Source organism: Balaenoptera borealis (genome assembly GCF_965194805.1).
Source record: "Balaenoptera borealis genome assembly, chromosome: 1".
In the NCBI taxonomy this organism is placed as follows: Eukaryota; Metazoa; Chordata; class Mammalia; order Artiodactyla; family Balaenopteridae; genus Balaenoptera; species Balaenoptera borealis.
This window is the reverse complement of record NC_138860.1, coordinates 180411904-180437473: the sequence shown is the minus strand read 5'-3', so window position 1 is coordinate 180437473 and position 25570 is coordinate 180411904. Positions and strand designations below refer to the sequence as shown.

The following is a 25570-nucleotide window of genomic DNA, read 5'->3' as shown; positions in this document are numbered from 1 at the left end:
GTATGATGCAGGTGCCGGGGATCCAGTGGGGAACAAGAAAGACAGGGCTTTACACTCTCGTGGGGGAGACAGAGAGGAAGCAAGGGAAGCAAGACGTCAATACATTTATCATGACACATTCCACAAAGATGTGAGTCCGATGGTGATCACATAACGAGGGGCGAGCAGCTTGCAGTGCCGGGAGGACTAAGGTGCTGGGGTGTCAGGCAGAGCCTCCCAGGAAGGTGGCCCTGGGCTGAGACCTGTGGGCTGGGAAGGAGCCATCCATGGTGGGGAAAAGGCAGGTGTGGCAGACGTCGGAGCCCAAGTGCCAGGGAGTTGATGTCTGGGAGCAGCCTCGGCCAATGACTGATGGGAGGTGTTAGATGAAACCCCAGTCCCCTCATCCCTCCAGTGGGGCAACTCAGATGTGTCTTCTCCACTGTCCCCGAGTTCCCCAGCGGGACTGAATAACCTCTAGGATGCACCTGTGTTGACTTCCTTCCTGCTCAATCCCCACTCCCTTTCCAGCTGCCTGGGATACCCTCCTAAATAAGCCACTGGCTCCCAATTGATTCCTTGTCTCAGGTTCTGTTTCTCAGGGGCCCCTAAGTGGGGACATAGGATATTAGTAACAGTCCCACCTGCACATCTGCCATCCTCTACCCCTGCCCTCTCAGGCCCTGCCTCGGGCCCCGTTCACCTGTTCCATCAGGCCGGGCACAAGTGGACCAGATGGATGGATCCCCCTCACTGAGGGGAAGATTGTGTGGGCAAAACTCATTAATCCCTGCAGAACATGGCCATCCCCAAATGGCAGCTGTGACCTCCTTGGAGGTCAGGGTGAATCACAGCGAGCCTTCACCAGCCCCTGCTTCCCCCACCACACGTTGTACCTTCTGTTTCCCGAAGTCCTCTGCAGTCCATGTCCCATCCCATCAGCCCAGGGTGTCCCTAGGAACACCAAGCAGGCTTCACTGGCCCTCATTTGGTGGTGAGGGAAATCTAGACTCAAGGGTTCAAGAGTGAGCCCCTCCCACGCCTTGCCCACCTCTCTTTGCCAAGGCCCTGCTCATCCTTTCAGGTTCAGCTTAAATGTTGCTTCCTCCAGGAAGCCCGTCCTGACTGCCCAGACTGGGCCAGGCACCCCAGTGCCCTTCCCCTCCCATACTCACTGCCCTGACACCGGGTATTCAAAATGCCTCCTGCGTTCGACTGGAAGCCCCACGAGGATGGGGATTGGGGGTGATGTCTTCACTGCCATCTCCCCAGCCCCCCAGCCTAGCACCCCCTGCCCGATGTGGACAATTTGTAGATAATTGTGGAGTGGATGTGTTAGTGGTAGAAGGCTTGGTGGATGTCTTCCACTGACGCTCTCACGGCTGCGGGATAAACTTTGGAAGAAGGAATTCAGGCCTCCGCACCTTCCCCCAACCCGGGCATCATTTATTTATCACAAAGGAATGGAGCAATTGCTGTATGTCAGAGATGGTGCTGGTGATAAAATGGTGAACGAGACATAATCAGACCTGCTCTGGTGAGTCTTACGATGTAGGGGGTGAGGAGAGACAGACTATAAAAATGTGTTTGAAAGAATACGGAAAAATATCTTCAGTAGGTGATGAAGGAAATAAGGGAATGTGATGGAGATGATGAGAGTCGTGGAGCATGTGTGGTGGCGGTGGGGGGAAGGGGGAGCGTGCTCGAGGTTTCTCGTAGGAAACATCTGAGCAGGGATCTATAGGATAAAAGAAGCCCGACAGACCAGGCTGGAAGTAGGGAGGGCATTCCAGGTAGAAGGCACAGCAAGTGCAAAGATCCTGAGGTGAGAAACAGCTTGGCGTGATCTAGGAGCTGCCAGAGGGCCAGCGTGGCCAGAGTTCAGGGAGCAAGGAAACAAGTTGGCTTTTATTCTCAACGTCCTGGAAGCCACTGAAGGTTGGGGTCTCACGTGATGTGTCCTGTAAAGCTCACCCTGGTTGCCAAGCGGAGCATGGGTTGGAGGGGTCAGGAAAGGAAGACAAAGCTTTCCTCAGAGGGGTCTGGGGAAGGAGAGAGAGGTCTCTTCATAGGTCTCAGGACTTAGATTCCAAACCTGAGTGAAGCTGGGAGAGGGAGCTGGACCACCGCTTCGGGCTGGCAGGGGCCAGGAGGCAAAGGTGAGGGCTGAAAGCTGGCTCTCTCACCCGGGTCTGATTTCCATAGGCTGTGAACATGTGACCATGCTCCATTTCCCCCCCCCCACCCACCCCCAAACCTGCAGGAGGCTGAGAACAGCTGAGAGGGTGGGGGGATGGGGCAGAGCCTGGGGGATTTGTGGAGAATGTGAGTGCACAGTTACACACCTTCCTAATTCATATTTATCAGGGGAGGGAGATGTGGGAGAAATCAAGTAAATGAAAAAAGAGCCTGGAGGATTGAGGACACGGAAAGAAATGCCACTTCCTTTAGTACTTGGAGATGCATCCGTTCATGTAGTCTCTTGATAGCTCATATTGAGTGTTTGCTGCATTCAAGGCACAGAGCTGGGGGGCGGGGGGCACAGTGCCCAGAGGTGCGCAAGACGAAGCCCCTGCCGCCATGGAGCTTAAAGCCTTCTCCCTCTTCCCCCACCCCACCAGCCCATAAGCTTCTGCGAGGCTCTGCTCTATCGTTTTCATCTCAGTGACCTCAGAACCTACTTGGCATTTAGAGAGGAACTCTAAATATTTGTGGGATGAGAGGAAAGAGGAGATAAAACATGGAGATAAATAGCTAACAATTCAGGTAATCAAGTGATGGCTATCATGGGAGGATTCAGAGGTAATGCAATGATGAATCAGAGATGGAGAGCCCGGGCAAATCGTGGAGAAGGTGGCATTTGAAGCGGCCCTAGAAGCATAAGTAAGTTTTAGACAAAGAGGAGCCTGGGAGCGGATACTGCAGGTAGCAGACACTGTGTGTGCAAAGGCACGGAGGCAGGTAGGGAAGTGCTGAAGTAGTATCAAGGCTGCTCCAGGTAGGCAGACGGAGGTTTCAAAGTCACAGCTCTCTGGAATCCGTTCAAAAGGAAAAATGGGGTTGGTTTTAAAATAGACATATTCACTGTTGGGTCCAAAGATCAGAGAGGGGTTTGTTTCCCTTTGAAATGTTCCGTGTCCCTTCTGTAGTGTCAGCTGTTAGCGGGCAGGGCAAACTCCTTCTCCAGTGTTGGTACAAAAAAAAGTGCCCTCTGACCCTTGTTGATTTGCAAGTGTGAATTCCACAGCTCACCTCCCTCTGCACGTTACAGTGGACCATACATCTTTTGCCTCCAGAACGTACATAACCCGTGCTGCTTGCACAGGACATGGTCCTTCATTTATTCATTTATTTGAGCACTCAGCAAACACACATTGGACACTTACTATGTGCCCAGCTGGTGCTGGGTGCTGGGAGAGTGGATGAGCTCAGACCCTGCCCATAGGGAACTATCAAGGTTACACCCAGTCCTCGACCCACTGTACACCCACTCCTCTCTCTCCCACCCAGGAAGCGAATGAGCCAGTGACGTTGTAAGTATAACCGTGAGCCCTTTCAGCGCTTTGTTCGTAACAGCTGCCTCTGAGTAGCATCAGAATTGAACATCCCAGGTCTCCAACCCCAAGTGGCAGCTGGTCCCCAAATCAAAACCACGGATTATTTTAGGAGTCGGGGCTGCAGTCTGCCTCCCAGGAAGTTTTCAGCTGAGTGCTCCCCTCACAGCCCACCGCGCCCTAAAGGAGAGGCTGCCAGCTACACCACCTGAGCACGAGCTACCCTCCGTGGTGTCTACACCACAAGCCAATCAATGCACCACCTGCATTAGGATCACCTTGGGAGTTGCTTAAAAATATCAATTCCTGGGCCCCACCAAGATGGAATTTGATTCAAGCATCCTGGAGCAAGGCCTGGGGAAGCAGTCTTCTAAAATCATCTTCCAGGTAAAGATGTTGGCACTGAGATTTGGAAAGCTCTTCTGCACACAGCACCTCCCATCTGCTCCGATGTGCAGATGGGGCCAAAGAATTCAGCGGGAAGCTGCAAGGCACAGATAATTCTCGTTGCTGCCGGTAGCCAGTGGGCGACAGACGATATCCTAAGGCCCCCAGGGGCCAGACTCGTTTGGGTTAAAGATGACAAAACAGCTGGACCAGCCAGTGACCTCCCAGTCCAGGGCGACCTCACAGGCACCAGCCATTTCAGGAGCCTGGGCCGTCCCCACACCAAATACCACGAGTTATCAGCCGATGGAACAATAACAGTATGCTGGGCCCCGTGCTAAGCTTCTCAGGATGTAGGGCCTTGACTGGGGGGCAGGGGGCTCAGGAGCAAGATGTTCTTTCCACAGCCCCCTGGAATTCTCCCCAAAGGTGGAGTGTACCCACACTTTCTGAGCCAGAAGTTTCACTGGACCCAATCCCCAGCCTCCCACCCCCAGAGCATCCATTAGGGAAGAGTTCCTGGACCCACCCTCTGTGTCGGGCCTGCAGGAAGTGCTCTGCAGAGACGCCTGCTCTCAGCTGTCACTCTTGGGTCTTGTCTCTTAGAACTGGACCCTCCCTTCTTCATCTCTAGGTCCTCAGCGCCTGACACAGGGCCTGGGATGGAAGCCCAGGCCCTCATTAAAGGTTTCTCGAATCAATAGGCTGACAGCTTATCCAGATATGGAAATATCATTTCAAACAGTCAGCAAAGCTTTTTTCCATCCATCATCAGTTTAACCCGAGCAACTGTCTTGTGGAGTGCAGATCTCAGACTCATTGAATCCTGTTATATAGATGATGACACGAAAGAACAGAGAGGTACAGTCACTTGTCCAAGGTCACACAGCTTGCACATGGGGAAGCTTGGGTTCATACCCAAGCCGTGGCGTTCAAACGGCCACTGGAGTCATATTGGGTCTCTGGGCCATCAGGGGCAGGCTCATCCAACAAGCAGTCATGAGTGACCACCCCATGCCAGGACCTCTGCCAGGCACTGGAGACTCAAGTGACTTAGTGAGAGTACGTGACCTTGTGTCTTCATCCCGACATGTCCCTGCGTGAGCGCACGTGCACACACGCACACACACAGTGGATCTGTGGCCCCCCCTGCTCGATGCCTCCAGGTAGGAAGCTGCCAGAGTTAGTCACTACCTTAAAAATAGACACTGCCTGGCAGTTCCAGGCCCCTGGACTCCCTGGCCAAGGAGACTAAGTGATGTCCAATTCTGGCCCTAGAAATGTGACTCCCAGGTCTCCTTGGCTGCCTCCGCTGGGGGCATCAATTCCATTTACCTGCTGAGAAATCCATTTAGGCAAACATGCTTCCGCTGCTCTGCCTAAGTGCTCACTGAGCGCGATGGCGTCCCCTGTCCCCCCACTTTCCACCTGCCCCTGCTGCCCTCTCCTCTCCCTGCCCCTCCGCCTGGTGTTGACGTCTTAGTTTCCACTTCTCTCCTCCCTCTCTACCTTTCTGAAGCCCAGCAGCGCATCCAGGCCCGAGTCCTCCCCGACCCTGTTGCCTCCGCGAAGAATCAATGCTACCGACCGCGCTCCAGGAGAACCCTGTGCATTTCATTCAGCTCTTCTCATGCCAGGTCGCAATTTTTCACTCACCCAAATCTGCCCCCACCCAGGCCATGAGCAGCCCAGGTGGGCCAGTACCGGTGGCACAGGCTGGAACTCGGTACCCTCCCGAAGGACCGGTCCTGGTGGGTCCTGCCTCCCTTCACTTCCCACTGGTAAAGGTCGACCTTCTTCTACTTTTGCTCCTTGAATTTCAGTGTTTCCTATGGTTTCCCTTTCTTAGTGCGATCTTCATCTTTCCTTCATTTCCCCCTCCCCGTGCAGGGGCTTTGCCCTCCTGGTTCTGTGCACACAGACATACACGTGCACACACACACACAAGCATGATGCTTTTCATTCTCCTCTCCCTGCACATTCTTGCATCTCTTGGCTTGGAATCCCTCTATGGCCCCAGAATCTCCCCAGCAGCACAGACCCTGGATCCCGAGGCTCCAAGTGGGTCCCCATTCCACACTGGGGGTGGGATCCTGGGTACTTCTCTGTGGTTGGGTCTTGGGTTAGTGGAGACCTTAGACGCAGTGACTGAGATGTGTGTACTCTGCTGAGTCCACAGCCGGCACAGAGCAGCACACTGCACCCACCCACCCCCATTCTGCATTTGTCCCCAGGCCCACTAGGAGGCCCCTGGGACTCCCAGAACGCACCCTTCTCACCAGTTTCTTCCCAGGGGAGGGAAGTGCTTGCAAAGCTGTCTGCCGCCCTCTGGTGACACCCTGGGGTATTGCAACTAGGGAGCCCTCTGCCTGTGCCCGCTCAATCACCAAGGATGGGTCTTGTCCCTCAAGAGTAGGGACCTTCCTCTCTTCATCTCTAGGACCTCAGCGTCCAGCACAAGGTCTCAGTAGAGATCTGTTGAACCGATGAGCTGACAGATTATCCAAATGTAGAATTATTATTTCAAACTGTCAGCAAAACTTTCCCATCCATCATTTGCTTAAACCCTATGGAGTGTAGATCTTAGACCCTATTTATGGGGACCAAGCTCAGCAGAGAGAGAGGAAGTGACTATCGCAAGAGCTGGGAGAGCTTCCCCATCACACAGAACTTTCCTCCTCTGGGGGCCTCCCCCGTGAATAGCGCTGAGCCCCTATGCCGATGGGATGGGGTGGCGAGGGGGCTCTGGCAGTTTGCCTTTTACCAGGGGCCTTTCGGAGACAGTGTCTTCACCCAGAATCAACCCCGAGGAACTGCAAGCCCAGTGTCAGGCGGCACCCTGGGTAGGGGGGGTGGAATGAAGTTCTAATGACAGGTCCCATGCACCACGGTCAGGGCTTGCCCTAATTATTCACTCGTTGTTTAAAAAGTGTTTCCTTTTTTTTTTTTTTTTTAATTTATTTATTTATTTTTGGCTGTGTTGGGTCTTTGTTTCTGTGCGAGGGCTTTCTCTAGTTGCGGCGAGCGGGGGCCACTCTTCATTGCGGTGCGTGGGCCTCCCACTATCGTGGCCTCTCCTATTGCGGAGCACAGGCTCCAGACGCGCAGGCTCAGCAGTTGTGGCTCACGGGCCCAGTTGCTCCGCGGCATGTGGGATCTTCCCAGACCAGGGCTCGAACCCGTGTCCCCTGCATTGGCAGGCAGATTCTCAACCACTGCGCCACCAGGGAAGCCCTGAAAAGTGTTTGTTAACTGAAGACCTCGGGGGACAAGCGTGAGCAAGGGAGACAAGAACCCTGTCCCCATGGAGCTGACACTCCTGGGGTTATGCTGGCAACACAGGGAGAGGACAGGGGGCTCTCTGAGGCCTGGATGGCAAGATGAAGCAGCCACGTAAAGGCCAGGGAATGAGCATTCCGGCAGAGGAGGAAGCAAGGGCCTGGGATGGGAGCAAGCTCCATGTGACAAGGAAGAGCAGAAACAAGCCCAGAGAGGCTGGGGAATTGACAGGCCCCGCGAGGAACGTGGGAGATGAGGGGAGGAGTCAGCAGAGGCCAGATCTCAGGGTGCAGGCCTCTTGAACCTGACCGTACCCAGGAATCGCTTGTTACAATACAGATTCTCATTCCGTGGGTCTGGGGGAGGGACCCAGGGCCTATGGCTCCAATCATCCCCCAGGTGAGGCCAATGCCATCATCCATGGTCCACATCAGAAACATCCGGGAGCTTTACACACTCCTGATGCCCAGGCCCAGCCCCGCTGGTTAAGTTAGAACTTTGTGGGCAAGGGGGTGGGGACTCGGACATCAGTTTTTCAAAGTCACCAAGGTGATTCCAATATGCAGGCAGGTTTGAGAACTGCTGTTGTAGATCATTCTGGGTCTTTAGAGAGAGTTTGAATTGTATTCTAGGGGTGATGTGGAGCCATCGAGGTCAATCTTGTGTCTATGTGTGTGTTGTTAAAAGACCCACCTTAGCTATTGGAGAGGTTGTGAAAGTGAAGGCAGAGGGACCAGGGAGGAGAGGTGGCTAGGGTGGAGGTGGAGGGAAGTGATGGGAGAAGAATTTGGAAGCAGAGTGGGCAGGACTCACTGATGGACCAGATCTTTGCTTCCCCCACGAGAGTGATGCTATAGCCAGAGCCTTGAGATCTGAGAACTAACAAAAATGCCAACGCCAGTGTTTATCAAGCTCTTATGCCCTGCTGGAAGTGCTTTACACACATTGACTCATAAATCCTTGCACTGTTGGGGCTATTACTACCCGCATTGGTAGGTGAAAAGATGAAGTTCAGAGAGGTTAAGTGACTTGCCCAAGGTCACAGAGCCGGAAGGTGGCCAAGCCAGGATTCAAACCCACCGGCTACAGGAGAGGTCAGAGGCAGAATACAGGCTCTCAGCCACTGCTATGTAAGTGCTCCAGCAGGCTCAGGGTACCAGGATATGGGACCCCCATCGCTCTTGGCTATGATGCAGGTAGATATGCAACTATGGTTTGCCTCTATCAGATGCTATCTGTGGTGACACTGGGCAGGACTTTGAGCCTCAGCTTATTCATTGGTAGGAGAAGAATGATGATTCCACCCCCGACCCCGAGCTATGGTGAATGTTGCAGGAATTCTTACCATCAAAATGCCTAACACCTAGCACGTGGTGGTATTAAGTAAAAGACGGCTGAATCACAGGTGCGTGTCTATAATATGCTTCATAACGTATTATACTTCTGTATGAGACAAATTTTATACCATAATGCAAAGTAATAATAATAATGGAGGGGGGGCTTCCCTGGTGGCGCAGTGGTTGAGAGTCTGCCTGCCAGTGCAGGGGACACGGGTTCGAGCCCTGGTCTGGGAAGATCCCACATGCCGCGGAGCAACTAGGCCCGTGAGCCACAACTACTGAGCCTGCGCGTCTGGAGCCTGTGCTCCGCAACAAGAGAGGCCGCGATAGTGAGAGGCCCGCGCACGGCGATGAAGAGTGGCCCCCGCTTGCAACTGGAGAAAGCCCTCGCACGGAAATGAAGACCCAACACAGCCAAAAATAAATAATTAATTAATTAATTTAAAAAAGAAAAAAAAATAATGGAGGGGAAATGTTGTTGGCTCATAGGAGGCCCTCTCCATTTGCCCCAGCAAGGACCCCTGTTCCCTAGGGTCTCAGGAGCCTCTCCCATCACCCTTCCTTGACTGTCGCTCCTGGAGGGAGGGACCATGTCTGCACCCACTCACACCCACCTGGGCCCGGCAGAGCTCAGCACAGAGGAAGGGTGGAAAGAATGAATGAAAGATCTGGCTTTTCCTTCTGCTTTTCAGGGACTCTTCCCTGGCCCCTCCTCCCAGGTGACCCTCCTGAGTACAGCTCCTACCCCCAGTCTGGCCTGGAGATTTTTGGGGAGTGAGTGGGGAAAGGAATCACTGAACACTGTATTCTCTTGTTCATTCAGTGAACATTTCTGAGCGCCTCTGATGAGCCAGATGCCAAGTTAAGCAGAGCAGGATGACACGAGGGCAGAAAAAAACCCCTCCCCATCCCCCAAAGGAAGGGCTATTTGCTGAGCACTGACGTGGTTTAAACATTTTACATGGGTTGTGTCATTCAATCCCTACAACATCCCATGAGGTAGGCCAAGCCTCACATCCCATTTTACAGATGCAGAAACTGAGGCCCAGACAGATGCATAAAGAGACAGTTGCAGTACAGTGTGTGGCGCTGTGGGATGGACTGCAGGGTCCAGGGCATGCGGGTGGGGACTTTCCATGCCCAGGTGCCCGTATGCCAAGGTTGCAGCATGGGCTTATGTGGGCATCCTGGGCCGGGGGACTGGGGAGGTGGTAACTTGCTTTGTGGGCTCTTCCCTGAGGGGTCAGAGGCCCAGAACCCAGAGTCTTCATCTCCGTGCTTGTCCTGTTGCCTCCTTCACCAACCAGACAAGCCTGACCACTTGGTGCCCCGCCTACAGCCCCCGATTCCCCACTTCCCACCTCCCCCAGGGGCCCTCCTCTAGAGGTTCAGACAAGGAGCAGGAGCTCCCCCTTTTCTGGCTTGATGTGAGTGTGATGGGAAGGCAGGGGGATGGCCCAGATGACCCTGTGAGGTCTATGGGCCCAGTAGAGCTTGAATCCATGCCCAGGACCCATGCAGCCTGCAGGGCAGATCTGGGATTTGCAGCAGGCATCAAGCTGGATCAGAGCAGCTGGGAATGGCCAGAGCTCAGGCCCAAGTGCTCACGAACGCTGCCTGGAGCCGTCTTGGCAGGATCCTACTTGGTGCCTGGTGCCCCAGGAGCCCACAGTCACATTGCCACGTTGTATAAGCTGTGGCTGAGTGGGATCTGGGCTCTGCCACCCCTGGCTTCTCCCCCAGAGTCGTTGAGAAAGAACAGGAAGTGCCCACAAAGGGTCTCTCTGTGGGTCTGATGCCCTCAAAGGGCTCCCAAGCAGAAATGTGACCTTTTTTGCTTTCATCTTTGTAGCCACCAATGATAAATATACCAACTCATTATAATAGCAATCATTTGTCTGGGGCTTCCTATGTGCCAGGTAAAAACTCACAACTATGGGGCAGATAACCACTATTGGTCCCATTTTACAGATGGGAAAACTGAGGGGCCAAGTGGTTAAATGCCTTGCCCCAGGTTAAGCGTGTGGCAAGGGGTGGAGCCAAGTCTTGAACCCGGGCAGTCTGCAGCGAGGGTACCTGTTCTCCACGAGACCACACCACCAATCACCATGGGCCTGGAAGTTCATTCACTTATTTGGTTGTTGCAGGAGTCTGGGGAGTATGGAGGAAAGGACCAGCCTCTGGGGTCAAGAGGACTGGAGTGGGGAGCCCAGATGTGCCCCTTGAGAGCTGTGGGACCTTGGGCAGATCACTCAGCATCTCTGAGCCTATGCGCCACACTTCCTGTGGTACTGGGGTATACCCCGGGTGGCCGTTCCCTCCACTGCCTCTAGCTGGCTGCTGAAGGCCTGCCTCCTTTTTGCCTCTGCAATGTACCAGTGCAGGAGACAGGCCATGAGGGCTTGGAGGTGCTGAAGTCTGATGGGGAAAATCCCAGGGTGCCCTAGGAATGATGGAGTTGATGGGAACAGAGCAGGGCCCAGCAGAGGGAGCTGATAAGGAGAGGCTGGCACGGGAGGAGAGAGAACCTGGGCTGCGTCTCTGCGCCATTAGCTCTCCCCGCAATGTTTCCCCCCTGCTTGCCGAGGCTGTGGTGCCAACCCTTGAGATCTAGGGTGCCAACCCTTGAGATCCAGGGTGGGGAGGGGCACGTGGAGGCCCTGCCAGCTGCTCCAGCTGCTGAGGGACCAAGGGGGCCCCTGGACTTGTCATAAATCCTCTTTAGATGCCACTAAGTGCCCCCCGTCCTGCTCATGGCTATACTCACCTCCTCCGTTGCTCAACAATCATCCATCCTCAGCCTCTTGGAGACGAACAGAAGCAACTCCAGATGCCTGTGTGAGACTTTTGAGGCTCTCCAGTGGGGGCTCCCCATCTATGTATTTCCCTTTTATTTACATCAGGGTATAACGTACACACAGGAAAGTGCTTCATCTAAACGGCCCAGTTTAGGGAATCATTACACAGGCATACGCCCCGCTGCCCACCCACCGCCCAGATCAGGATATAAAGCATTTCCAGCATCCCACGAGCTTTCCATCCACCAAGAGGGAAACGTGATTCTGACTTTTGAATCAACTTAAACTAGTTTTTCCTACCTTTGCTCTGCACACAAATAGGATCACACTTTCCGCGTCAAGCTTCTGTCACTCAGCAAGTCACTGCTGCATAGTACTCCACTGCCTGGCTCGATTACAGTTTATTTACCCATTCTCCCATGGAGGGACATCGCAGAGAGTTGCTTCCAGTTTTTCACAATGACAAGTGAAGTTGCTTTGAACTTGAGCATTCATTTCTTTTGGATGTATTCCTGGGAGAGGCAGTGCCAGAGCCTCAGGAAGGCAAATGCTCAGCTGGTGTGGAGGCCGCCCATATGGGTTTGCTTGGGCTGCTGTAACAAAATACCACAAACTGAGGGGCTTAAAACAACAGAAATGTATTCTCACACAATTCTAGAGGTTAGACATCTGAAATTAAGGTGTCACCTGAAACTTTGTTATGAATAATAAAGCTACAACATAAAGAACGCTTAAGACAGAAGGTGACATGATAGAGTCACCCTGGAGCTAGGGTCCTGGTGTCTGAATCCCAGCTCTGTCACTTACTGGCTGTGGGACCCTAGGCAAGTCACTACCTCTCTGTGCCTCAGCTTCCGCATCTCTAAAATGGGGATGACGATAATAGTACCCACCTCGTAGGGTGTTTGTGAGGTTTAAATGAGTTAGTAAAGCCCTTAGAACTGGCACAATGCACATGAGATACGAGGGTAGTGGAGATTATGTGCTAAGCACCTTACGTGGATGTTGGCCTTTGCCACGTTCATCCAACAATATTTACCAAACACCTGTGACAAGCCAGGCACAGTGCTGGGCTCTGGGGAGACAGTGGTGAGCAATCTGGCCAGACCCTGTTCCATAGGGCTCTGGATTACCATATGGGTAGGAATATTTATTGCTCCCATTTTACAGGTGAGAAAACTGAGCCCTGGACAAGCTAAGGTCTTGAGGCCACATAACCAGAAAGCAGAGGAGCTGGTGTTTAAAACCAGATGGTCTGCACTCTGGACCACTGTCCTTTATTGCCTTTCTAATTCACAGCCCCAGGACCCAGAGGCCTGGAACTCTGCCCTGAATCTTTCTAGAAAACTTGAAAACAATTTCAAAACAGGGGTCTCTTCCTTTATTAAGACCACCTCTGGAAGACATGACTATTTGGCTCTGATCAAATTAGGCCCATGTTGTGGTATAGCTTTCTATATTCACCATAAAGCTAATAAGCTAATAAATTAGACAGAATGAAAATATCACTGGGCAAGTCTGCACACTAAAGCATTGCTGTAATTACTCTCACGGCCGGGGCCAATTTCTCAAATTTCTCCTTGGCCAAGTTTCCTCAGCTCACCGTGTCCCTAATAAGGCATAACTCACTCTATAAACATTAAATTGACTTACTTATTTTAAATTGCAGTGGAACTGAAAACCACCTTGATAAACCTATTCTCACGCGTCTGCCTTCTCATGAACGTGGCCCAACGTTTTTTTTTTAACAAAGAAAATATCTAGTCTGTTTCAGCCCTCTCCATCCTCCAGCCCAGCCTGGCTGATCCTCCCTTATCACGATTCCAGCTTTAGAGATTTGACTCATTCCCCGGAGGCTAGCGGAGGTCATCTTTTACGTAGAAAGATGATTCGTGCCTAATTAATAATAATAATAGTGCAAACGTTTATGGAGTGTGTATGATGTGGGTACCATGTGCTGGGCCCTCTGTTATGACCTCCGTACACTTGAATTCGTTTAATCGTCAAATAAGCCTGCGAGGGCCGTCCATCATGAACCTCTCTTTGCAGATGAGGAAACGGGATCAGAGAAGGGAAGTGACTTGCTTGAGGCCACAGAGGGGATGACTTGGAGCAGAGCTGGGACCCAGGCAGGGTGGTCTGAGGCCAAGCCTTGGTCCTCACCACTGTCCTCTCCCACGTCTCAGCAAACTGGCACCAATGCTGAGGACACACCAGGCCTGGGAGGGCAGCTAGGAATTCTGGCTGCGATAAGACACATTTCGTTCTTTTTTTTTTTTTAATTGTGATGCCTTTTTATTTTTTTTAATTTTTAATTTTTTTTACCTTTAAAAAAATTTTAGACAAATTTTGAAGGTTACTTTCCATTTATTACAAACGTTGGCTATATATTATTACAAAATATTGGCTCTATTCCTCATGTTGTACAATACATCCTTGAGCATATCTTACACCCAATAGATTGTACCTCCCACTCCCCCACCCCTATATTGCCCCTCCCCATTCCTCTCCACTGGTAACCACTAGTTTGTTCTCTACATCTGTGAGTCTGCTTTTTTTTTTGCTATATTCACAAGTTTGTTGTATTTTTTAGATTTCACATATAAGCAATATCATACAGTATTTGTCTTTCTCTGTCTGCCTCATTTCACTTAGCATAATGCACTCCAGGTCCATCTGTGTTGCTGCAAATGGAAGAATTTTGTTCTTTTTAATGGCTGAGTAGTATTCCAGTGTGTGTGTGTGTGTGTGTGTGTGTGTGTGTGTATACTACATCTTCTTTATCCATTCATCAGCTGATGGACACTTAGTTGCTTCTGTATCTCAGCAACTGTAAATAGTGCTGCTATGAACATTAGGGTGCAGGTATCTTTTTGAATGAGTGTTTTTGTTTTTTTCAGATATGTACCCAGGAGTGCAATTGATGGGTCATACGGTAGTTCTATTTTTAGTTTTTGGAGGAACCTCCATACTGTTTTCCACAGTGGCTGCACCAATTTACATTCCCACCAACAGAAAACACACTTCTTGAGCTGTGGGAGGTACTCACAGCCTGGGGGGTGGGGATTGGTGAAGGGGAAGATCTGGACAAACAGACAATGGTTACTGGGGACCCCAGGAGTGCACAGGTATCTACCTGGCCTTCTTGATGGAGGTGCAGGAGGGTAAGGGGCTTAAGCGGTTTATCAGAGACCATGATGGGTCGGGGAGTGGGAGATGGCCAAAGACAGAGGGGGAAGGCATCCTGGGTGGAGGGCACAGCAGGACCAAAGGCCAGGGGTGCATCCAGAGGCCTGTGGCTGGAGTGAGGGTGGGGAGTGCAGGAGTGCCGTGTGGGGGGAATCTTAGCATCAGGTAGCATGGGCCCTGGTCCATCCACCATCTCCCAGGCTGTTTCCACTCGGCCCCAAGGAAATGACACCACTGGCAGCTGAGAGCTCTCTGTAAGCCAGCACAAGCTGGCCCATCTGGAGCCACTGGATCCAAGAAAAGAGGGAAACTCTGGCTCTGGGCAGGAAGTGTAGCTGTGCTGGAATCCAGGGTTTGATGATGTTGTCCTCCCCAGAGATGAACTGGGACTGGCCCAGCTCCTGGGCACATTATGCCAACTCCCTGAGGCCAGCTCCTCGTGTGTGAAATGGGAGTGGTGATACCTACCTCAAGGGGCTTTTATCCTCAGCCTGAATTCTCTCCAGACCTGCACATCCAGCCCCTTATCCGACTTTGCTCTTTGGATGTCTCTCAGGCAACTAAAACTCAAACTGGACTCATGTGGTCCCCTCTCAGCTGCTCCTTGCTGCCTGCTTAGTGAAGGACCCCACCATTGCCAGCTGCTAGAAACTTGGGAATTATCCAGGTGCCTCTGTCTCCCTCACTCTCCACGTGCAAGCAGCCACTGTGTCCCATCCCTAATACCTCCTGAATCAATTCCAAGATAGCTCATTTCTATTTCCCCGGCTAGACCAAGCCAATGGCATTTCTCATCTGACAGCATTGCAGTAGCTTCCAAAGTAGTCTGTCCATCCCCACTCTTAACCTTCCTCTTCCCACTGTCTAACTCGGCAGAGTGGAAAATGCAGACGAATCATGTCATGCCTCCATTCTCACTCCCCCTCTACTCTCTTCAGTGACTGCCACTGTTCTTGAGAAAAAAGCCAAACACTTTAATATGACCCAGGAGGTCATGGCCCGACCCTACCTTCATCACCTTCCACATCTTGTATTACTGCCCCTCGTTCCCTGGATCTTCCCTCACTTCTTTTTTTTTTTTTTTAACTTTCGGGTTTTATTTATTTATTTATTTATGGCTGTGTTGGGTCTTCGTTTCTGTGAGAGGGCTTTCTCTAGTTGTGGCAAGTGGGGGCCACTCTTTTATCGCAGCCTCTCTTGTTGCAGAGCACAGGCTCCAGAAGCGCAGGCTCAGTAATTGTGACTCATGGGCCCAGTTGCTCCGCGGCATGTGGGATCGTCCCAGACCAGGACTCGAACCCGTGTCCCTTGCATTGGTAGGCAGATTCTCAACCACTGCGCCACCAGGGAAGCCCTTCCCTCACTTCTTTAGTGACCATTACTCCTCCGCCCTCCCAGCTCTTTTGCACATCTGCTTCCCTTTACCTGGAACCCTCTCCACCTGCCCTCCCCCCACCACCTCACCTGCCAAGTCCTGTTCCTTCTTCTGACCTCTGTGTTCATGTCCCTTCTTCAGAAAACCTTTCCTGATGTTCCAGTGCAGCTTAGTCAGGTCCTCCCATTGTCAATTCTAGGCGTGCTCTGGATGTCTCGTGAAATTCATCACACTGTTAATTAAACATGTATTTAGGTGGTTAGTTCCAATCCTGTCTGGAGCGCTAGAAAGTAATCTCCATGAGGGCAGGGATCATGCCTGTCTTGTTCACTGTTGTCTCTCTAGTAGTTACTCTATGTGCCATTGAGTGGAACACGGTAGACACCCAATGTAGAGTTGTTGGATGCATGGACAAATGGATGGAGGAATGGTTGGATGGATGAGTGAATGGATAGTTGGATGGATGGATAGACAGAAGGATGGATGATAAACAGAAGGGTAGATGGATAGATGATGGATGGATAGACAAGTGCAAATGGATGGATGCACTGGAGGTTTAAGGAGATCCTGTGTAGAAGCCCCCAGAATAGTGCCAGGCACAGAAAAGTCATTCAGTGTTGGTTAGGTTGGAAACACAAATCTCTGCCACGCTCCAGTGTAAGGATTCCCGCTTGCCTCTCAGGCTCACTTTCTGGAAGGCAGAGTCCCTGATGGGAAACCAAGACCCACAGCCAGTCTGAGACAGAAGTATGACAGAGGGCAATTGGGGTCCTCATCCTGTGCCAGTCACTGGGCCTGGGCTCTGCCAGGCAATGATGCAGAGCAAGGGGGTAGGATGCCCTGGAGACCTTGGGCCCTGTCAGAGCAGAGCTGTCATCTGTCCTCTCCCTCCCAGCAGGGACGTGGTCCTGCCAGAGCCATAGAGTGTGAGCTCCAAAGCTGAACACTGAGGAATGGGGTCTCTCCTGCTGCTGCTGGGGATGGTACCCCAGTGCCTTCCAGATACCACAGCTGCCTTCCTACCCCTTGCTCAGAGACCGAGAGGGTCCTTCTCCTGCTCAGAGCTCTGCACAGACTCTCCTTTTTGTCAGTTGTCCTCTCTGACCTTGAACAGTGGCATGAGCAATTCTCTTACTATCTTGTGTGCGAGCCCTGCCCCTCCATTCCATAGTGGGGAATTTTAATGTGGGGAAATAGAAGCACAGAGTGATAGAGTAACTTGCTCAAGGTCACACAGCTAGTCAGTGGAGGCGTCAGGATTCAAAGCCAGGCTAGAGTCCACGCTCTTAGCATCGCCATCTTCGGCATCTGAAGTATTCAGGCAGGCACCCGTGGTGGGTCTGGAGAGTGCATGGGGAAAGGTAACCTGTAACATGGAAGAACTTCCTCAGAGCCAGGGGGCGGGCGTGTTGACCATAGATGGCTCTTCCCAAACCAGGACTGTGGGTCACACCACACCCAGTTGTTGGCATTTCCTTGGGTGAGCGTAACTATTACGTGACATTGCTGTGGACATGAGGGAGAGCCCTTGCCCCTCCCTCCCAAACACAGGTGGGTGGACAGTTGCTTCTTTCTTCATCCCTACTTTCCCAGCACCACCACCAAGAACTCACCTCCTCCTTATGCTGGCGAGTAGCGGAAGGAACAGATGGCGGAGGCTTTGGTTGAAAGAGATGTGTCCGTGAACATTCACCAGGCTGTCCGGCCACTGCTCGCTTTTGCGGGCCTTGCTTCTGCCGATAAGGGGTGTGAGAATGTGTGTGTGTGTGTGTGTGTGTGTGTGTTTCGTTAAACAGCGCTGTTTCTGTTTCAGCCTTGTTGAGAATCCAGCATGCTTATTTCAGAAGCTTAAACCCAGGGGGGCTTGAAGTGGGGGCTCACCCTGCAGGTGGCTGCCACACCAACTCTTCCCTGGCAGGATCAACTCTGAGCATCTGACGGTCCCAGCTCTGCCCCTGCCTTGCTCCTTCCGTTTCCCCTGTAAGTCCTTCCTCTCATGGGGCCTCACTCACAAACCAGGACTCACAGGCCAAAGCCAGCAATAAACAAGTTCTGTTTGACTGACCCTGAGGGTTTTTTTTAATTAAAAAAAAAAGCTTAAAATTAAATCAATGACAAACTTTTGAAATTTCACATACAAATCTTTATTTTTGGCTTCTCTTCAAAAAATGATGATGTGGCCTTTTTACCAGTTATTTCCAAATTATAGCAATTGATTGCCTTAAGTAGTAGCTGGATTTAAACCAGGGAATGACCTCTCTATTCCCCACAGTCCACACCACTCTCTGGTGTCTGAAGCTGTATCCATTAGAATTAGTTTTGTGGCTACAAGCCACAAAAACTCAAAATAAATGTGTCTTAAATTAGTTAAAAATTTAGTCTTCTTTCTCCTAAGAGTCCCATGTAACACCTCCAGAGCATGTAGGGTGTTCCATGGTGTCAGAGACCCAAGCTCCTTCACTTTTGATGCTCTACTGTGTGTGACCTCCATTCTCAAGGTTGCCTCAAAGTCTAAGAAGGCTGCTCCAGCTCCAGCCCTGGGGACTACATTCCAGCCAGGAGGAAGGGGGAGGAGGAAGGAGAAGGACGCACCCCCTCCCTTCAGAACCCTTCAGGAAGTTGTGCATAACACCTTTACTTACATCCCATTGGCTAGAATGTAGTCACATGGCCAGCCCTCCTGCAAGGGTGGCTGGGAAATGTAGTCTTTATTTCATGTAGTCATGTGTCCAGCCATTAGGGCTTCTATTACTATGAAAAGAGAATAACTGTTGAAATGTTGAACTTCCTTACACAGACCATAAGTAAGCCCATGAAGAGGAGACCTTGTCTTTGACTTTGTCTCTCAGCTTCTGTTACTGCATTGGTAATTTACATACTGTTGTTCATCTCATAGAGTTGCTCCGAGGAATTCACAAGGAGATGATGAATGTAAGATTGCTTTGTTTATGGTCTGTCTCCCTCAACTAGAACATCAGCTCCATGAGGACAGTGATTTTTGTCTGTATTGTTCACAGCTGTATCCCTAGCACCTAGGGCAGGCCCTGACACATAATAGGTACTCAGTAAAAATATATTGAATGAATGACTGTATGAACAGATATTTCTTGAATGTCTTCTATGTGCGAGGCACTGTGCTGGGTGTGAGAGAGAGCGGGGAACAAGATGCCTTTCAGGTTTCATATCCCCATGGCATCGAGCCCAAAGCTGAACACAATAAGATAAATACCTATTACCTTGGATGGGATCTCGGTGCCAATGAGAGTCCAGGAGTCTTAATTTTGTTTTGACAAAGAGGCTGATAGGAGAGGCTACCTGGCTTTTCTGTCTCCCATCTGCCGGCAGCCCTGAGTGCCCTGGCCTGACCTTCCCCCTCCCAGCCCCACGTTGCTCAGGACAGTAAAACATAATTGGCCTGCCCTACTTTTTAAGAGAACCCAGATTGAAGGATTGGGTTTTTTGATGGGCTGACCTGTTTAAGAGCTTTAAGAGGACGCTGGGAGTTTCAATTTTCCACTGCCAAAGCAAGGCTGTTTTTAGCTCAACTTTGATGAAACAGCAGGAATCAGGTTCGGCCCTGGGTCACCCATCAGCTGACCTGGTTGGGAAAGGCCTTCTGAGGGGCTCCAGGCTGAGCTGCAGGTTTGCAGGGAGAGGGAAGGTACGCTTTATTCAACCGGGGTAATTGGTCCTGCTCCGAAGCAGCCCCGGGGCGATCCCAAAGGAGAGAGGGAACACTAGGCCACACTCAGATGCGTGGCCTTCTTGATGGGCTCCAGGAGCCAGACAGACCTGAGTCTCTACCCCTGCTCTTTCAGGCATTAGCTGTGTGACCTTAGACAAATTGCTTGGCCTCTCTGGGCCTCAGTTTCCTAATCTGTTCAACGAGGTTCGTCATTTTCATCTTGCTGGGTGATTGTAGGTACAAATGACAGAATGTCGGCTGGCTGCCGTGTCCATCTCAGAATTTGAGGGTATTTCCCCCGACTCTCTCCCTGCGGGAAGCCAGGCTGATTGACAGCCACGCTGGAGGGGCAGGCCGGCTCCGGCCCCAGCAGGTGAGGCTTCTCCGAATTGCCATGCTTTGGCATGCTGTCTGCTTTTCTAAGGGTAAAGAGCCATTTCTTTGAGCCTCTTTTCTGATCCTTTTGTCAAACTGTGGTTGAAGAGATTGGCCTCTGGGCCACTGTGGTCCCATATTAAAGGGACCCAGGTGATAGATTCTTGCTGGAGTTCGCTTCCAGGAAAAAGTGGTCCCTGCAGATGATGCAGTCTGCTCTTGGTCACCAGAAGGCACAGCCAGGCTATGCACCCAGGGCCCCATGCTGCCGCCCTCAGCTGGCAGGAGGCCTGGAGCAGAAATCATTGCTCTAGAGCTTTAGACCTCCTGAGCTTTCTGCTTCCCCTCTATGACTCTCCAGCCTGCGGGAGTGTGTTTCCATCCAGCCACTGACCGCTGACCGGGGGAGGGAACTTGCCGAAGCCCAGAACCTAGAAAGGCTCCGAGCACGGGGGCTCAAGGCATCCACTCCGGAGCCCGACTGCCAGGGTGCAAGCCTGAGCTCTGACAGCCTCTGGCTGAGTGACCATCAACAAGTTCTAGACAACATCCCTGTTCCTCAGTTTCCTCCTCTGTGAACTGGGCTGATAATACTAATACCTACGTCATGAGGTGGTCGTGAAGATTGATCTTTGCTGATGGGGTAACTGAGGCACGGATGTGAAATTACTTGTCCCAGATCCCTCGACCATAGCACATGAAAGCTGGGAGCATCTGACACAGGAAGCTCTATTATTTATTATTACTACTATTATTTTTCTTACTTCAGAGGGCTTCTGTGAGGGTTGAAAGAGATCAGTGTTCCACGTGCCTCCCACAGGGTCTTGCACACAGTAGGTGTTCAATTGCCACGCAGAGATGAGCGAGGCACGAATTGTCCCCTAGAATCTCTTGGTCCAGTGGGCTAACCCTAGCCTTGCACACAGTAGGGGCACGGCTGTGTTCACTGAACAAGATCAGAGTGGTCACTGGTGCCAGGAAGTACGGGGAGCCCTGGGACAGCCATAGTTCACACCTTCCCTCTCCTGCTGAAGGCAGGCTTGGTTCCAGTGGGCTTGGCGTCTTCCTGATGCCAACTCTCACCCACTGCCAAGTACAGAAGCAAAGACGGAGAGGCAGAGATTCTTGTTAAAAAGCAAAGCACCCCCAGGGTTAGAAAGGAGGCAGCGGGCACAGCCTCGCGCCCTCAGCCTTTCTGCCTTGCTTCTAGTAGGCTCACTGCCCAGCTTCCCTTGTCCGAGTTCCCTTTGGCCCGCTGCCTGGTTTCTAGTTCCCCACCGCCCAGTGTCTTTCTCCACGGGGCACATGCCACATGCCATGTGCCTGCTGGGCCTGGGGTGGCATGGGGTGGAGACAAGGTGGAAGGAACGAACCCTTGGCCCCTCCCGCCCTTGCCCACCTCCCAGCCCAGACCCTGAGCTGAGCAGGCTGACTGTGAGGTGCTAAGTGGATCAATCGGGATGTGGAGGAGAAAGCGGTTTCCATGGCAGCGGCAAGAGGCTAGAGAAGAGAAGCCAGGAGAGGAAGGGGAGGGGGAGAGAGGAGGAGGGGTCACCATGGGAGGAGCAGGGGAGGGGGAAGCAGCCGGCCAGAGGGGCAGGGGAATGTGGTCAACAGAGAGACGGGGAGGTGGGATTGGGATTCGGGGCCTAAGGCTCAGTGTAGTAGCTGAACAGGGTGGGGAGGGTCAGGATGGATGGCACAGTGACCCCCATCTTGCATCAACCGGGCATCAACGAGGCCAGAGCAGCAGGGACCAGTGATTCTAAATGTCATCATCCAGCATCCTGGTTACTAACTTCCTGGGCTTGGGTAATCTAGGGATCCCACACTAGGATCCCTAGAGCTAGATGATTTCTTAGGAATTCATCTTTGGAAGATAAAATTTGTTTTCCAAGGGGCGATTTCCCACATTCGAAACAGGTCACTCCCTGTTTGCCCACTGGGAAATCCCAGCTGCCATCTCTGGAGCACCCCTCTGGGCAGGAATGAGGGGGGCCTTCCACAGTGATATTGTTTGAGCCTCAGAACAAAGGACTCACTGTGGCTCTGATGCAGAAGCTAAGGACCAGAGAGGCAAGGGACCTGCCTGAGGTCACACAGTCCTAGGAGGCTGAGCTAGATTTGGATGAGCATCCCCCCTCCTCAGTAAGTTCCCATCCAGCACAAAGGGCCCCTTGTCAGCATGAAATTCTAGGACCTAGGAGGATACAGCTCAGTGGTGGGCCAGTGGGAAGCAAGCCCCTTCCCTCAGAAAGTCAACGGAGGGGAAGAATGGGGCCTCACCTTGTCCTCACCCTAGCTGTCAGTGTAGTGAGTAATTGGACCCCAATTACAACACCTTAATGCTCATGGGCCAGAATCGCCAATCCACAAATCTGGGGCCAGGAGCAAGTCCTGAGATGAGTCTGAGGTTCCCTGGATGGGGGAGGGGAAGACCAATGGAGGGAGGGGGTTGGGAAGGGCGCTAGCCTGTTCTGGAACTTCTCCCCCTTGGCCGCCCTTCTGTATTATCTCCCCTCCAACTACCAGCCCTGCATTTGATTGGAAGCCACAGATATTTCATACCCACTGAGTGGTTTCATGATGCAAACCATTTTCAGGTTGAAAAGGGGGATGAAAATCACAGTAATGGCTTTTTTTTTTTTTTGAACTTTTTTTTTTTGGCTGCGTTGGGTCTTCATTGCTGCCCTTGGCCTTTCTCTAGTTGCGGCGAGCGGGGGCTACTCTTCGTTGCGGTGCGCGGGCTTCTCATTGCGGTGGCTTCTCTAGTTGTCAAGCACAGGCTCTAGGCACATGGGCTTCAGTAGTTGCAGCACGCAGCCTCAGTAGTTGTGGCTTGCGGGCTCAGTAGTTGGGGTGCACGGGCTTAGTTGCTCAGCGGCATGTAGGAATCTTCCCGGACCAGGGCTTGAACCTGTGTCCCCTGCATTGGCAGGCGGATTCTTAACCACTGTGCCACCAGGGAAGTCCCCACGCTAATGGCTTTTTAAAGGTTCTGGGGGGAAAAAAAAAAAAGAGTTCAGGCAGTTTCTGAAAAGAAGGGGAAAAACGCACAAGGAAGAAGGTAATAAAGCTCTCAGCGCTGAGGGAGGGGCTCAGCTCTTAGGTAAGAGGGTTTTTCGGCTGCCCCAGGTCCCCTGCCCTGAGCTCCCTCTCCCTCCATCCCCTGCCTGGTTCGAGACAGCCTGTTCACCTCTAATGGGTGCTGCTCACGTGTCCTCAGGTGAGCCCACCACAGTTAGACTGGCCAGACCCTTGACTGGCTCCCCAGCCAGAGGGGATGTCTGGAAGGTGGTGGGGTCCCCAGCTGAGGGCTCCCAGCCCCATCGAGAGATTCTGACATGTCCTTCTCCTGCTTGGCTCGGGGAAGAAGTTGGACCCACACTCTCCAGCTTTGTGTTGTAAAAATAACACCAGATTTTTCTGGCTCTATGAGACCCTGACTCATTGAGACTCTGGCTCATGGCGATCACGGCGGTAGTTCAGTGAACACCTATTATGTGTCCCCCATCCCCACCCCATGTGAGGGGCTGTGTAACACCATCACCAATCCTCAAACCACGCTGCAGGGGGCCATCTGGGTCTATTTCCCGGGGCCCTTTCTGGGTCACCTGGCACAGGTGGCCCGGCCTCTCCATCCTTGACCTGCTGCTGACTGCTCTCTGGGCCAAGGCAAGTCACTCCTCTCTCTAGTATGTTCGCTAGTTAAATGGAAGGTGACCAGCATCCTGATTTGCCTGGAGCTGAAGGGTTCCTGGGACAAGAAATCTTCAGTGCTAAAACCAGGAAAGTCCTAGACAAACCAGGACTTGCTAGCTGGTCGCCCTAGTTAAGACAGGCTGGACCGGAAGATCTGATATTAAAGGAGCAAAACTCCCAGCCTCCTCCACGCACACCCTGTGCCCATAGGACGAATCCATTCATTCAAGGGAGAGTTTCCTTCCTCCGCCAGCATCTCTGCCTGGTGCAGCCCCCATAGCTGCCCACCTGCCGGGGGAATATCTCCCCAGTCTGCTCCTGGAAAGGGCTTGCTGGAGGAGAAAATCCAGGGATTGGCCCAAAGGAAGCGAGGGAATCATTTCTGACCCCTTGGGGTTGAGGCTTCTCTTCACAGGCAGCTTCCCCAGGAGTGTATTAACCAGGGGAGGCTCAGGTCTTACCATTTCAGGTGACTTTAGCCAAGTTCACGCCAAATGGGATGAGACCATTTGCCCTGGATCTAAGTCTAGTCTCTGGGTCCCACTTTCTGAGCTGATCTTGAGGGTAGACTCACTCCCAGGAGGCCAGGAACGATTGAGAACACATCATCTCTTTCAGAAGCTGGGGCTCAGGGAGCAGGTGCAGGTGTGGTCCAGGAGGGCAGAGTGAGATTCAGCATCAAGTCAGTGTAGAGTGAGGGTGATGGAGGCCACGTGGCCAGCTTTGGGGCAGGCCCTGGGGGTTTCAACGACCCATGCAGAGCTGCAAAATCTATCCATCTCAAGCAAATTCCATTCAACAATATTCATGAGGGACATACCATGTGTCAAGGCCTTCCAAGCTCTAGGTTCTGGTTGGTTTGGTGAAGCCAATGGAAGGGGACCTCCCAGTGTGTCTGGTGGGGGAGGGCAAGGTTAAACAGATGAATGGACCCCAGGCGAGGGAGGAGCACTGAGGACCTGACACTCGGGGCTTGCTGACCAGCAGCAGTAGCATCGCCTGGGAGCCTGTTAGAAACTTTCAAGTCCCGCCCCAGAAACCTACTAGAACCTGCATTTGAACCAGATCCCCGGGGGATTCTTGAACACATTCAAGTTTGAGCCTTATACCCCAGCACCTTCCCAGGGTCTCCTATAGAGGATCCCATCCCAAGATAGGGTCTAGGTCTAGACAGACCCTTTCTTGCCTGTCCCCAGGTGCTTTCCCAGACCTACTGGTTGCCACAAATGCTACCCCCAGTAGCCAGTCCATTTCTGAGTGCTGGGGGCGTTCGTGCAGCCATCCAGGGCCTGTGAAGGAAAAGGGCAGCCAGGGAGGGGAAGCAGCTGGGGCTAGCTGAGCAGGTGCACACCTGGGCAACTGGGCCAAACAAACAAGACCTGAGCTGCCCACGGGCTCCCAGCCAGGCTCTGCAAACTGCACAGGTGCGAGGGAGGGGGCAGGGCAGATGCCTCAGCCCCCACCCCCATCCTTTGTCAGAGAACAGCAAACCCTTTTCAAGTGTCTTGTTAGCAAACATCCCAATAGCACCCACGGCTGCCAGACTTCACGGCCATTTTTATTAATTCTGTCTCAAGACTCTGCAGAAGTGGAGTGGGCTTTCTGTAATAGTTGCCCCGGCATCATGGGGCCATGACATTTGAACTTGGAGAGTAAGCAGGTGTTGGAGGGAGGGAGAAACAAGATCCAGGCCTCAGGGAATGTGCCGCCAATCAAGGAACCATGGCAGACGCAGGAACAGTAAAACTTCATTGCTTTCCACTTGAGAGTTTTCCAGCAGGCATCACGGAAAGCTGGGCAAGCACTAGGCTAATAGGATTGCAGGGGGTGTGCTTAACCTACTTGCAAGAATGAACTATTCCCAGGCCCCTTAGAAGCTCCGTTTCTATGCAAACAATGGTTGTACA

General features: G+C 52.2%; 1 protein-coding gene and 1 long non-coding RNA gene across 3 annotated transcripts in view; one reads left to right on the top strand and one right to left on the bottom strand.

Annotated features, from left to right (window-relative positions):
* IGSF21 (immunoglobin superfamily member 21) overlaps positions 1 to 25570 on the top strand; it is a 249547-nt gene that overhangs the window by 171123 nt on the left and 52854 nt on the right. The gene's annotated exons all lie outside the window — the stretch shown is intronic.
* On the bottom strand, positions 22540 to 24949 carry LOC309631723. Its single transcript, XR_014246441.1, has 2 exons — positions 24897 to 24949; positions 22540 to 22959 (listed from the first exon to the last, which is right to left on the bottom strand). It is a non-coding gene; the product is annotated as an uncharacterized lncRNA (long non-coding RNA).